The sequence below is a fragment of the Arachis stenosperma genome, chromosome 4 (genome assembly GCF_014773155.1).
Source record: "Arachis stenosperma cultivar V10309 chromosome 4, arast.V10309.gnm1.PFL2, whole genome shotgun sequence".
In the NCBI taxonomy this organism is placed as follows: domain Eukaryota; kingdom Viridiplantae; phylum Streptophyta; class Magnoliopsida; order Fabales; family Fabaceae; genus Arachis; species Arachis stenosperma.
Window position 1 is genome coordinate 8,691,349 of NC_080380.1, and position 13,788 is coordinate 8,705,136.

Here is a 13,788-nt window from a genome sequence, read left to right on the forward strand (position 1 = left end):
TGAAACTGAAATGTTATTATATTCATTATTTTATATATATATATATATTTTATTTATTTTGGGAATTAAACTTTGATTGTATAAACATCAAAATAATTTATTGAGTGTCTTTTAAAATGTATTATAAAATTAGAATTCTTTTAATTTATAGAGAATTGACAGAAATTCTCTTTGAAATTATAGTTAATTATTATTTAAAATTTTATCTAAAAAAATTTGAGAATTAGCACTTTTATTTTATATTGGTCAACATTTTTAATTTTGTTGTCTAGTATTATATTTTTAATTAATATTTTAAATATTATTAGTTAATTATTGGTAAAAATTATAAATTATCTTTTAAAATATATTATAAAATTTGAATTTTTTTCAATTTATAAAGAATTGACAGAAATTCTCTTTAAAATTATAACTAATTATTATTTAAAAGTTTACCTAAGAGAAAAACTTGAGGATTATAACTTTAATTTATATTGATTAATATTTTTAACTAATAACTCAATATTTTTAATTTAATCATCTAATATTATATTTTTAGTTAATACTTTTAAATATTATTAGCTAATTCCTAACTAAAATTTATAAATTGTGATGATCCTACTCTTTTTTCGAATATATCAGAAGAAATTATGTAAAACCTTATGTTACATTTTTTTTTTCACGGTATTTTCTAATCCAGTAGGTCAAAAACTAATCCATTGCGATAATAAACTAACCAATAAACCAACTCAACTTGGTGACAACCTTATGTTACATAGCCGGCCATTATATGAGTAATATATAGTTAATTTAAGAAAAGATAAGAAAATCAATTAATGAAGAGATTAGTAAAAAATGAAAGGTAGATGAGAAAAATGTTGGTCAAAGGTCAAAGGATATGATGAGGTTTGATGGACTGTGTTGGGCCGTAGGATTGACCAGACTTGGTCCTTTTTTATAATTACTTCTTTGAAAGTGAAAAAATAACAAATTAACAATACTCACTCAAATTAAATGCATGCGTGCGCCTTCTTTTCCGACTCTGACCCTCAATCACTGCCTCTTTTTTCTTTTTTCATTCTTCATTCTTCACACTTCACACCGTACCAACACTACTAATGTCTTATTAATTATTATTATTATTAGGGAGAAACTCGTAGATAATTAGAATTGCCTTCATATGAAATGAAAATTTAATAACGGATACAACACTTATTATTATTATTATTATTATTATTATTATTATTATTATTATTCACAAATTTTGTCAAATTGCATTTTTTTAGATATATATTACGGATACTAATGTGCTCTAGGTAAAAAGTAATCTGTTATTAAAAATAATAAATAAACTTGCAAGTTATAGACTTATCTTTTTCCTTTTTATGAAAAAAATATGCAACCCATTAGAAAGTTTAGAAAAATGATTAACTTGATTAGTAGGTTAGCATTTTAAATATCAACCATTCATATATAACAATAACAAAATAAAAATTAAGATTTGTCTAATTAATAAGAAGTGTAATATTCTTTATTTAAATAACAATAATAATAGTTTAATTTTAATGTATTTAGACAATGCATTGATGATATAAATTTTTTAAGAACCTCCTATACATACAAGTCTTTTTGACTTAGTGGATGTTTGGGCGCCATTATTTTGTTAAAAAAAGATCTTTTTTTAATAAAAAAAGATTTTTTTTATTTTTTAACGTGTTTGGCAAATTTCTAGTAGTAAAAGTAAAAGCACTAGTAAAATAAAAAAAGATCTTTTTTGAGAAGCTGTAATTTACATCTTTTTTTAAAAGATCTTTTTTCCTTAAAAAAAAGATGTTTTTCGTATAATAAATAAACAAAAAAGTACTTTTATATTGTTATACCCAAACATAATTGATAGATAAAAAGACCTTTTTACATGAGATATCCAAACATAAAATTACTTTTGCTTTTCAATAAGATCTTTTAAAAAAAGATAACTCGAAAAAAAATCTTTCTTAGAAGCTCACCCAAACAAGCTTACAAGTTTTATAAGTTGGTACAAATCCAACAAAACATACACGCATTACTCCCACATTCAAGAGTAAATATACACACGTTATTCAACCACTTCCTGTTTTCAAAGCGTGCTACTCACCATGCATTATGAACGACTCTTCTTCTTCCTCCATGAAAACGAGTTTCTTGCCAAATTTATTCGATCTCTTTCGTGCGTTCTCTCTTCGCCTTTTCATTCGTTGTTTTACCTGCATTTATCACTGGTATTCTTGCTTCGTTTTTTTTCGATTTTCATTGTTTCCGAAATCAAGCTTTGAAATTGTTTTGAAGATAATGGATCTTTAGAAATACACCCAAACGATTATAAGAATACACCCAAAAGATTACAGAAATATACCCAAAGGATTACAAAAATACACCCAAAATTCATTGAAGTACACCTTATGCATAATTCAGAACTCTTTCTCTTTTTCCTCATCATCTTCTGCTGCTTCTTCTTCTTCATTTTCTTATTCCATATTCTCATAATTCTTTTTGGGAGAAAAATATCAAACAAAGAAGAAAAAAATACATAATGTTGCAAAATCAAAAGAAGAACGAGAAAAAATACGACGATGAAGATGGAACAGTTTAAAAACGATTTCAGAGCTTGATGTAAAAAAATAATAGAAATCGAGAATAACGAATAAAGAAAACACAGAGAAAAGCACGTAAATGAAGAAGGAGAAAGAGAAGGCAAGAAATTCGAAAAAGAAAACGGAATCCTTTCAAAAATTAAAAATCTGTTAGAGACGCGTTTGAGCGTAATATCAATTAGTGAACTTGTAAGACTTGTATAGCAGAATCATTTGTATGTAGATATTAATTCATTTTTTTAATACATTTATCTAATTAAATTTTTAAATAGTAAATTTAAAAATTAGTTATTTTTAATTGTGATAATATTCAATTGAATGTCTATATAAAATTATTTTACAAAATTAAAATTAAATTTTAATAATAATAAGATCTAATTATTCTATTAGTCTTTATAATTTTACTAAATTTATAATTAATTTTTTTATTTTTTTAATTGGATCTCTATATTATTTTTAATTTTGTAATTAAGTTTTTTTTAGTGTAAAATATATTAGAATTAATTGAATATTTTTTTACAAATTAAAGTTATCTACAATTAAAAACCTAATTAGATCTTTAACCACATATTTTTTGAAAAAAAAAATTCTATTAATTGAAAAGTGAAAATATAAAGACTTGAGTAAAAATTTAGTAAAACTATAAAGATTAATAAAATAAATAATAATAATTGTTCATACCCTGGCCCAACCATAAGGCCTAGGTCCCAACAAAAGGCCCAACCCAAAAAGGTTGAGCTTCACCTTGTACCGACCTCCTCCCTATGAAGTCGGTTCCTATCACGACTAACCCTAAAGAAGTCGGGAACGAAGATTAACTAGCAGATAATCACTCATTCAAATGAGTAACTGCCCCTAAAATCTCTCTACCCACTTCCAAGAGCCATATCTCAACCTCCCTAAAATAAAGGAACGGTTATCCACCTTAAAAGGCGGAACTACTTCAGCGGTGGTTATTGGTTCACCACTATAAATACCCTGACACCTCTCAGGTATCTCTAAGTCCCAATACTCTCTAAGCCTGTTTGCACCCTTGCTGACTTAGGCATCGGAGTGTCCTTGTAGGTACCACCCCCCATTCCTCCTTACACAAGTCGGACGGGGGCTTCGGATCTTGAACACACTTGGACGTTTCACCGTTCAGACGATTGGGCCAGCTAAACTTGTCCAACCCATTAATCTCCGGTTACCCAACGTAACATTGGCACCGTTGCCGGGGACCCGAGAGATCAACCAGTAATGGCGGACATGCCCCAGGAAGATGGTCATGCGACATCAGATTCTGAACAAGAGAATCTAGATACCGGAAACAATGACGCAGACCTAACCCTTCACCAGGGAACCAATGACCAACATAGGGAAGGTACCTTCGGATTTAAAAATCTGAAGATGAACTCCTCCGAGGAGCGTGAATCGGAAAAGGATGGGCCACCCCATGCAACCGAACTAATGGGGTTATTCCATGGCCACCAAGGTCGCTTGGAACAACTGGAACAGGAGCGGGAGCGACAAAGGGAAATAGAAAAACACTTAAGAGAGGAGATGGAACGACGAAAAGAGTTAGAAGAAAATCTCTTAAAGTTAGAATCCTCCCTCAAAAGTCGGAACTCTCACGACGACCGAGAAGAGTCACCCCCAGGAGGGGAGGACCCCTTTAGTGAGGACATAATGAGGGCAAAAGTTCCAAGAAACTTTAAAAGCCCCGACATGGACCTCTATGATGGAACCACGGATCCAAAGCATCATTTAAGCAACTTTAAAAGTCGGATGTATCTGGCTGATGCTTCTGATGCAACACGCTGCAAAGCTTTCCCGACCACCTTATCGAAAGCAGCAATGAAGTGGTTCGATAGCCTCCCTCCAAGGTCGGTCACCAGCTTTGAAGACCTCTCGAGAAAATTCCTAACGCGGTTCTCCATTCAGAAAGACAAAGTAAAGCATGCACCGAGCCTCCTGGGAATAAAACAGGAGGTCGAGAACCACTACGAGATTATATGGAAAGATTCAACAAAGCATGCTTAGAGATTCAAGACCTGCCTACCGAGGCAGTCATTATGGGGCTGGTAAATGGGCTCAGAGAAGGACCCTTCTCACAGTCCATATAAAAAAGGCACCCCACCTCCTTGAGTGATGTACAAGAAAGAGCTGAGAAGTACATCAACATGGAGGAAAACGCCAGACTGAGAGAGCCAAGCCGGCGACCTGGACACCTCCCCTCGATAAAAGACAGGGAGATGGAGCTAAAGAAGAAAGAAGACCTCGGTCTCGACAGACCTAGGAAATATCACTCTTATACTCCTCTAAAAGTTTTCATAGTGGACGTATACAGAGAAATTTGTAATACTGAAAGACTGCCGCCTCCCAGACCCATCAAGAATAAAAAAGGGGGGAGCCGCGGTGACTACTGCGAGTACTATAAGATATATGGTCACTCAACAAACGACTGTTACGACCTCAAGAATGTGATAGAAAAGCTGGCCAGAGAAGGCCGACTTGATAGATATCTCATGGAGAGGTCGGACAATCATGGAAAGAGAAAGCGAGATGATGCGGACAGAAGAGACCCACCACCACAGACTCCGGAGAGACATATACATATGATCTCAGGCAGATTCGCGGGAGGAGGGCTCACCAAGTCCTCTCGCAAAAGACACCTCAAGCGAATCTACCAGGTCGGAACGGAATCGCCCGACCTTCCTACCATCTCATTCACAAAGGAGGATAGGCAAGGAATAATCCCCGGACACGATGATCCGGTGGTAATAACCATGATCCTAGCCAACGCCCATCTCCACAGAACTCTGGTGGATCAAGGGAGTTCAGCAGACATCCTTTTCAAGCCTACGTTTGATAAACTAGGGCTTGACGAAAGGGAACTGAGAGCCTACCCCGACACTTTGTATGGGCTAGGCGATACGCCGATAAAACCATTAGGTTTCCTGCCCCTCCACACTACTTTTGGAAAAGGAGAAAAATCCAAAACTCTGAATATAGACTTCATAGTCATCGACGTGAGGTCAGCATATAATGCTCTAATCGGAAGAGCTATCCTAAACCGATTAGGAGCAGTGGTATCTACCCCGCATCTCTGCATGAAGTTCCCGACATCAGCGGGGATAGCAACGATGCGTGGGGACCAGAAATTGGCAAGAAAGTGCTACAATGAAAGCCTGAACCTAAGGGGAAAAGGCAAGGAAGTCAACACCATAGAACTCGATGGAGCAAGGGCCAAAGAAGAGTTGCGACCACAGCCAGGGGGAAAAACCGAGGAAATACAGGTCGGCAAAGAGGAAGGAAAAAATACCAATATAGGAGCCAACCTAGGGGCAACCCTGAAGCAAGGGTTGACTAAACTCCTAAGAGACAATTCCGACTTCTTCGCTTGGAAAGCCTCCGACATGGCCGGGATAGACCCCGAGCTAATGTCCCACAAGCTCTCGGTATATCCAGGATCCCGACCTGTACAACAGAAAAGGCGCAAGCTTGGTCCTGAACGAGCTCTAGCGGTGGAAGAGCAAGTACAGGCACTCCTAGAAGCCGGCTTCATCAGAGAAGTCAAATATCCAACATGGCTAGCAACTGTAGTGCTAGTCAAGAAGCAAAATGGCAAATGGAGAATGTGTGTCGATTACACCGACTTAAATAAGGCATGTCTCAAGGACCCTTATCCACTTCCAAGTATTGATACTCTAGTAGACTCCAGCTCGGGGTATCAATACTTGTCGTTCATGGATGCTTACTCGGGATATAACCAAATCCCTATGCATGAGCCAGACAGAGAGAAGACATCGTTCATCACGCCCCGAGCAAATTTCTGCTACGTGGTCATGCCATTTGGACTAAAAAATGCAGGGGCCACATACCAAAGGCTGATGAACAAGGTGTTCGCCCCCCACCTCAGGAGCTTAATGGAAGTTTACGTAGACGACATGCTAGTGAAAACTAAGGAAGAAGTTGATCTCTTGACAGACCTCTCGCAAGTCTTCGACACCATAAGGTTGCATGGGATGAGGCTAAATCCCGCAAATTGTACCTTCGCGGTAGAGGCTGGAAAATTTCTAGGGTTCATGCTAACACAGAGAGGGATCGAAGCAAACCCCGACAAGTGTAAAGCCATCCTTGAAATGAAGAGCCCGACTTGCTTAAGAGAGGTCCAACAATTGAATGGCCGACTAGCAGCCCTCTCCATGTTCTTGGCAGGATCAGCACTCAGATCCCTTCCACTGTTTTCTTTATTAAAAAAGGGATGCCAATTCGAATGGACTCCAGAATGCGAAGGAGCATTCCAGGAGTTCAAAAGGTTCTTGAGTCAACCACCAATCTTGACCCGACCTCTAAGCGGGGAAGATCTCGTCCTATATCTGTCAGTAGCAGATAAAGCTGTCGCATCAGCCCTGATAAGGGAGGACGAAGTTGGACAGCATCCAGTCTACTTCATCAGCAAAGTTCTACAGGGCCCTGAACTAAGGTACCACAAACTAGAGAAGTTTGCCTACTCCTTAGTAATAGCCTCGCGAAGGCTACGGCCTTATTTCCAAGCCCATATCATAAGAGCCCGAACGAACCAGCCCATGAAGCAAATCCACCAGAAAACGGATGTTGCAGGAAGAATGGTTCAATGGGCAATAGAGCTCTCCGAGTTTGACTTAAAGTATGAAACTCGGACAGCGATCAAAGCCCAATGCCTCACCGACTTCATAGCAGAATACGCAGGAGATCAAGAGAAAAAACCAACTACATGGGAACTTTATGTAGACGGATCCTCAAACAAGACAGGAAGCAGCGCAGGCATAATACTAGTCGACGAAAGGGGAACCCAAATAGAGGTGTCCCTCAAATTTGAATTCCCAGCTTCAAATAATCAAGCAGAGTATGAAGTCCTGATTGCAGGGTTGAAACTAGCAGAAGAGGTCAGTGTAACGAAAGTGATGATATACAGCGACTCCCAAGTGGTGACCTCCCAAATAAATGGAGAGTATCAGGCCAAAGACCCAAACATGAAGAGATACTTGGAAAAAACTCTGGAACACTTAGGGCACTTTGCGGAAACCGAAGTTAAGCATATAACTCGGGATCTCAATAGCAGAGCAGATGCCCTCTCCAAGTTGGCAAGCACCAAACCAGAAGGGAATAACAGAAGTCTGATCCAGGAAACTCTCCAAGAACCATCTGTAGTAAAAGCAGAAGACAAACAAGATGTCCTTGAGGTAACTGGGCTAAACCTCGGATGGATGAATCCCTTGGTCGAATACTTAAAATTCAACATCCTCCCCAAAGAGGAAAAAGAGATTAAGAAAATCCGGAGGAAAGCACAACATTACACTCTGGTGAAGAATATCCTTTATAAAAGAGGAATATCAACACCATTGTTGAAATGCGTACCGACCTCAAAGACAACTGAGGTATTAGAGGAGGTTCACAATGGGATATGCGGAAACCATCTCGGAGCCAGGTCACTAGCCAGGAAAGTAATCCGAGCTGGATTCTACTGGCTGACCTTGCAGAAAGATGCCATAGAATTTGTGAAAAAGTGCCGGCCATGCCAAATGCACGCAAATTTCCACGTGGCTCCCCCAAGGAGCTAATCAGCATAACTTCTCCATGGCCCTTTGCAAAATGGGGGATGGATCTGTTAGGTCCTTTTCCTCAGGCTCCAGGACAAGTCAAATACTTGATTGTGGGAATAGACTACTTCACAAAGTGGATAGAAGCAGAACCATTAGCCACCATCACAGCCCAGAGAAGTCGGAGGTTCCTCTACAAAAATATCATCACAAGGTATGGGATACCATATTCCATTACCACAGATAATGAAACCCAGTTCACTGACTCTACCTTCAGAAGCTTGGTGGCCAGTATGAAAATCAAACACCAGTTCACCTCGGTGGAACATCCACAAGCAAATGGACAAGTCGAGACAGCCAACAAAGTCATACTGGCAGGACTAAAGAAAAGACTACAAGATGCAAAAGGAGCATGGGCTGAAGAGCTCCCACAAGTGTTATGGGCCTACCGGACGACGCCACAATCTGCCACTAGAGAAACGCCCTTCCGACTCGTCTACGGCGTAGAAGACATGATACCAGTAGAAATCAGCGAACAAAGTCCAAGGGTGATTCTCCATGATGAGATCGGAAACATACAGGGGCACAAAGAGGAGCTCGAACTGCTCCCCGAAGTCAGAGAGCAAGCCCAGATAAGAGAAGCAACGTTGAAACAAAGGATGACTACCAGGTACAACAAAAAAGTCATTCGAAGAAGCTTCACCCCAAATGACTTGGTATTGATCAGAAACAACATTAGAGTCAACAAATCGGGGGAAGGAAAACTCGCTGCTAATTGGAAGGGACCATACAAAATTAGTGAGGTCTTAGGAAAAGGCTATTATAAGGTGACCGATCTAAACGGCACCGAGTTACCAAGGTCGTGGCATGCTTGCAACATGAAAAGGTACTATAGTTAAAAGCAAACTCTACTCCCTGATGCACTCTTTTCCCTACTTCATGATTTTTCCCAAAAAACAAAGGGTTTTTTCTGAAGAAAGGGTTTTTAACGAGGCATCATAGTAGAGCCTAAGGGGAAGAAGTTGTTAAAAGCCCTTAGTAGCAGTAGAAAGTACCTTTCCAAATAAATAAAGATCTTTTTTAAATATCTCATAAAAATTCCTTCTCGTTTATTTTCTTTTCTACGAAACGCGCCGACTTAAGCTCGACAAAATGTGAAAATCCCATGAACCGGACCTAGATGGTCGTCAGGATAAAACGACGAGGTACAAGTCGGTGTAAAGAGGTTATATAAGTTGATCGTAAGAAACTCGGAAACACTCCGACTCATAAGTCGAAATGAAAACCCGAGAAAAAGCTCGAAACACTTCGACTCGTAAATCGAAATGAAAAACCGAGTAGAAGAAAAATGCATCGCAAAAATAACCTAAGACATAAAAGCTCAATAAACCACAAAGTTGAGTATAAAGGAATAGTGGAAAAGAGAGATCGAAAAAACCTAAGGACAAAAGACTGTCAAGCTCATAAAGACAGACAAGCCAAAGAAAAGGTTTTTCAAAAGGTCGGAGAAACTTTCTAAAGTACCAAACAAAAACAGAAAAGCATGCACACAAAAGGTAACTTAAACCCTTATCCAAAAAAGGGTATTTCTTTGTTAAACATAAAATCCTTATCCAAAAAAAGGGTATTTATAAATATTTTGTTTACGGCCTTAAAAGGCCAGAGAAAAAGTCAAGTCACCACCACCATAAACAACAAAGAGTTTAAAAAAGGGGGGACCCACAGGCCGGGCCCCCATATAGCCAACAAATTTTTTAACTATCACCACCGGGAGTAGTAGGATCACCACCAGAATCAGGAAGAGGAGTCTGAGCGCCATCAGGACCAGGGAGAGAGGCACCTACAGGAGTTGGAAGAGAAGTCTCGGGAGTCTCGGAAGAACTCGGAGCATTGTCTTGACGGGGAGGAGACTCTATGATTCTCTGACCCCGAGTCTTCAACTCGGACTCATACACAGGTCGGGGAGGAGACACAATGGCCCCATTAATAACAATTTTGTCAGGGTCCAAAAGAGAGAGATCCAAATCGGGAGCAAGGACGCCGACCTGCTCCTTAAAAATCCTCCAAGCCTCCTCGGCTCCCTCAGTAATAGAGTCCTCCAACTCGGCGTAAGCAGTCCGAGAATTCAACAAGTCCTTCCTCACCTCCACGAGATCCTGGAACAAGCTTGAATAACTCTCCTGCGCCTTCTTCCTCAAACCCTCCTCCATGTTGCATTGGGCTTGTAACTTGCTCCCCTTCTCCCGAAGATCATCCCTCTCCTCCCTCAATTTAGCGACCTCCTCCTTCAACTCCTTCTCATGTTTCTGATATATGAGAAGCCTTTCCCTTAACTCCTCAACCCTCGAAGTTGAACCCAGAGAGCTAAGATGAGTCTTCTAAAAAACATCAAGAAACTTGGTGCACACCGCCGCCGCCCTGACACTCTCTTGAGCCAGAATAGTGAGGTGGTTCCGGACAGAAACATCATCCATACCTATACGGGTTTGGGGATAGATGTGTTTCCGAACAAATGCAGGTGCATCCACCTTAGCCTCACCTTCAAAAGAAGAGGAAGACTCTAAATTCTTACGCTTCTTCTTCTCTGGCTCAGGAGAAGGTCGGGGGGGAGGGGGAGGCTGAGAAGAAGCCGAGGAGGAAATAACAATAGGCCGAGAAGGGGTCCCCAAAGTTTGAGGAGGAGGAGGAGGAAGAGAGGAGCTAGTTACCCTGGCACCACCGGCCCTGGCGCGAGATCTTGCCCTGGCCTCCTGGACTCTCTGGTAAGATTCGCTGGAATTCTTGTTTGCCATCTCTGTAAAAGCAATTATTAGCCAAAAAATTCAGACAAGTCGAAAAAATAAGATACAAGTCGGACACAAAGTATAACAGACAAAGGCTACCTAATTGTGCCTGGACAAAGGCCGGCGACCCCTGGAGAAATTTTTTGGTATCCAGATATGGGACCCTCCCCCACACTTCTCGGAGGAACCCCACAATGGCTGCCTCCACCTCATCCAAGTCATCCAAACCATATTTCTCGCAGGGGGAGGCCTCCAACCAATACAGAGGAAAGCGAGGAACAGAATTTTCATCTAGAAAAAAGGGTGAAGTTAGGTAGGAGCAACTCGGCAGTGACGCAAATAGCTATTTCAAAATCAGAAAATGGAAGAAAAACACCCAAACGGGTAATCATGCTTTCATACATATAGAAAAAATGAAGGGCCTCCTCAGTATCCCTCCCAAAACAAACCCGATCTTCTAGACCCGGGACCACCAATTCATACTTCGGCTCATCCTCCTCAGAAGTACAAATATGGTGATGAGTGCGAAGGTTGGTGATGAACTCGGCATCGACCAAAGGTTCCTCCCCCAAGACCGTAACATCAACTCACTGAGCAAGAACTTCTACAGAAGACATTTTTTCCCTAGGGGACGATGAAAACCTACAAAGGGAAAAGGAAAAAGAATAAAAAACGAGAGTCCCTAAGGAGCATGAAATCTAAACAACCTACGATGTCACCCTCTCCCTCTCCAAAGAAAATAAAAGGCATGCAGAAGCACTTAATAAAAGGGAAGAAAGAACCAACCTTTGCCTGAAAAGGAGTAGAGGAAGATGAAAGCCTTCAACGAAGAGTACCCCACGAACAGATACGAAAGTATTCCACGAACAGATGAAAGGAAAAAAATTTTGAAAAATCGAAGAAACGAAACAACGAAGGAAGAGAGAAGCATTTATAAGCACGTTAGGGGCATAATGGTAAAAATGGAAGCGGTCATTAATGAATGCACCGTTACCAAGGTAATTAATACCTACGCACACCCCTAACGAATGCGACGTTTGATTAGATGTAACTGTAAAAAATCAAAAGTCACGAAAATTCACGTCGGTTGCAAACAAATCACGTCGGTTCCCTCACAAGTCGGTTACGACCCCTAGTAGAATACTCGAACCCAAATTTTAAAGGAAATTGGGCTCGAGTAGGGGCACTGTTCATACCCTGACCCAACGATAAGGCCCAGGTCCCAACAAAAGGCCCAACCCAAAAAGGTTGAGCTTCGCCTTGTACCGACCTCCTCCCTATGAAGTCGGTTCCTATCACGACTAACCCTAAAGAAGTCGGGAACGAAGATTAGCTGGCAGATAATCACTCATTCAAATGAGTAACTGCCCCTAAAATCTCTCTACCCACTTCCAGGAGCCATATCTCAACCTCCCTAAGATAAAGGAACGGTTATCTACCTTAAAAGGCGGAACTACTTCAGCGGTGGTTATTGATTCACCACTATAAATACCCTGACACCCCTCAGGTATCTCTAAGTCCCAATATTCTCTAAGCTTGTTTGCACCCTTGCTGACTTAGGCATCGGAGTGTCCTTGCAGGTACCACCCCCCATTCCTCCTTACACAAGTCGGATGGGGGCTTCGGATCTTGAACACACTTGGACGTTTCACCGTTCAGACGATTGGGCCAGCTAAACTTGTCTAACCCATTAATCTCCGGTTACCCAACGTAACAATAATAATAATAATAATAATAATAATAATAATAATAATGCTCTAACAAAAGACAAATATAGCATGATGTAGATGTTTAAGAAACATTCTCCTTATTACATTCTCCTTATTTAATTTGTTCTACGTATAATAAGATTCAGCCGCGTTCACCAAAAATATTTGTTCTCTCCTTTGACTTGGCATCACACGCTCTTATATGTTTTTGGACTTTATAATAACTTAACTGCATGCTGGATTTGCTTTTAAGGATTCATAATTTTTCAAGGGTCTTCGCTAAAATATTAATTATCAATCAGTTATCTTAAACATGAATGCCTTAATCTCAACACGTGTAAAACTGCTTTTATTTCAACGATCTTGATTTATATATTCCGCATATGAAGTTGAATCAGTACAAATATGCTATCTTGCTACCCAACCAACCATTTTTTTTTGGTAAGAAACCAACCAATCTTATAAACGTCCAATAATATTACAAGCACATGGACTATGAACATAAAGTCTGAGCAACCAATTATTATGTAAGTTACAATTGCCTGACAAAAAAAAAATCTTACAATTGACAAGATCTCTGAAAAAACCCACAAAGGAAAGAAAAAGTGGAATATGGGGAACATTGAATTTGACTATTTGTAACCTGTTGTTTTAATAACTTGTAAAACACTGGGGATGGTCGGTTAGTGGTTATGTGATGAAACTTGATCATGTGGTTAAAAAGTAGCTAATCATGTCTGCACAAAAAAACCAGTCTCTTTCTTTTTTTCCAAGTTACATCAAGTGAAAAACCTCAAACTTATATATGGAAATGAAACAGATCAAATGTCATTTGAGTTACAATTCATTAGTTAAAGGGGAAAAAAGATCAGTTTAAAAAAAATCAGTTTAAATTCGTATGCACTTAGCTTCATGCAAAAGACGGGTGAATTTATAGGCTTTCATAAACTATAAATATTTGGTTCTTGTTTTTAATTTCTCATTATTCATTTTGAGTATCTTTTTCATTTTCAAAATTGTGAAGATAAAAAAAAACTCAAGATGGAAAATGGATATAAAAACTTCATTGTTTACTTTTTTTTTTCATTTTTCTTTATAAGATCCTAATTTCCAAAAATATCTT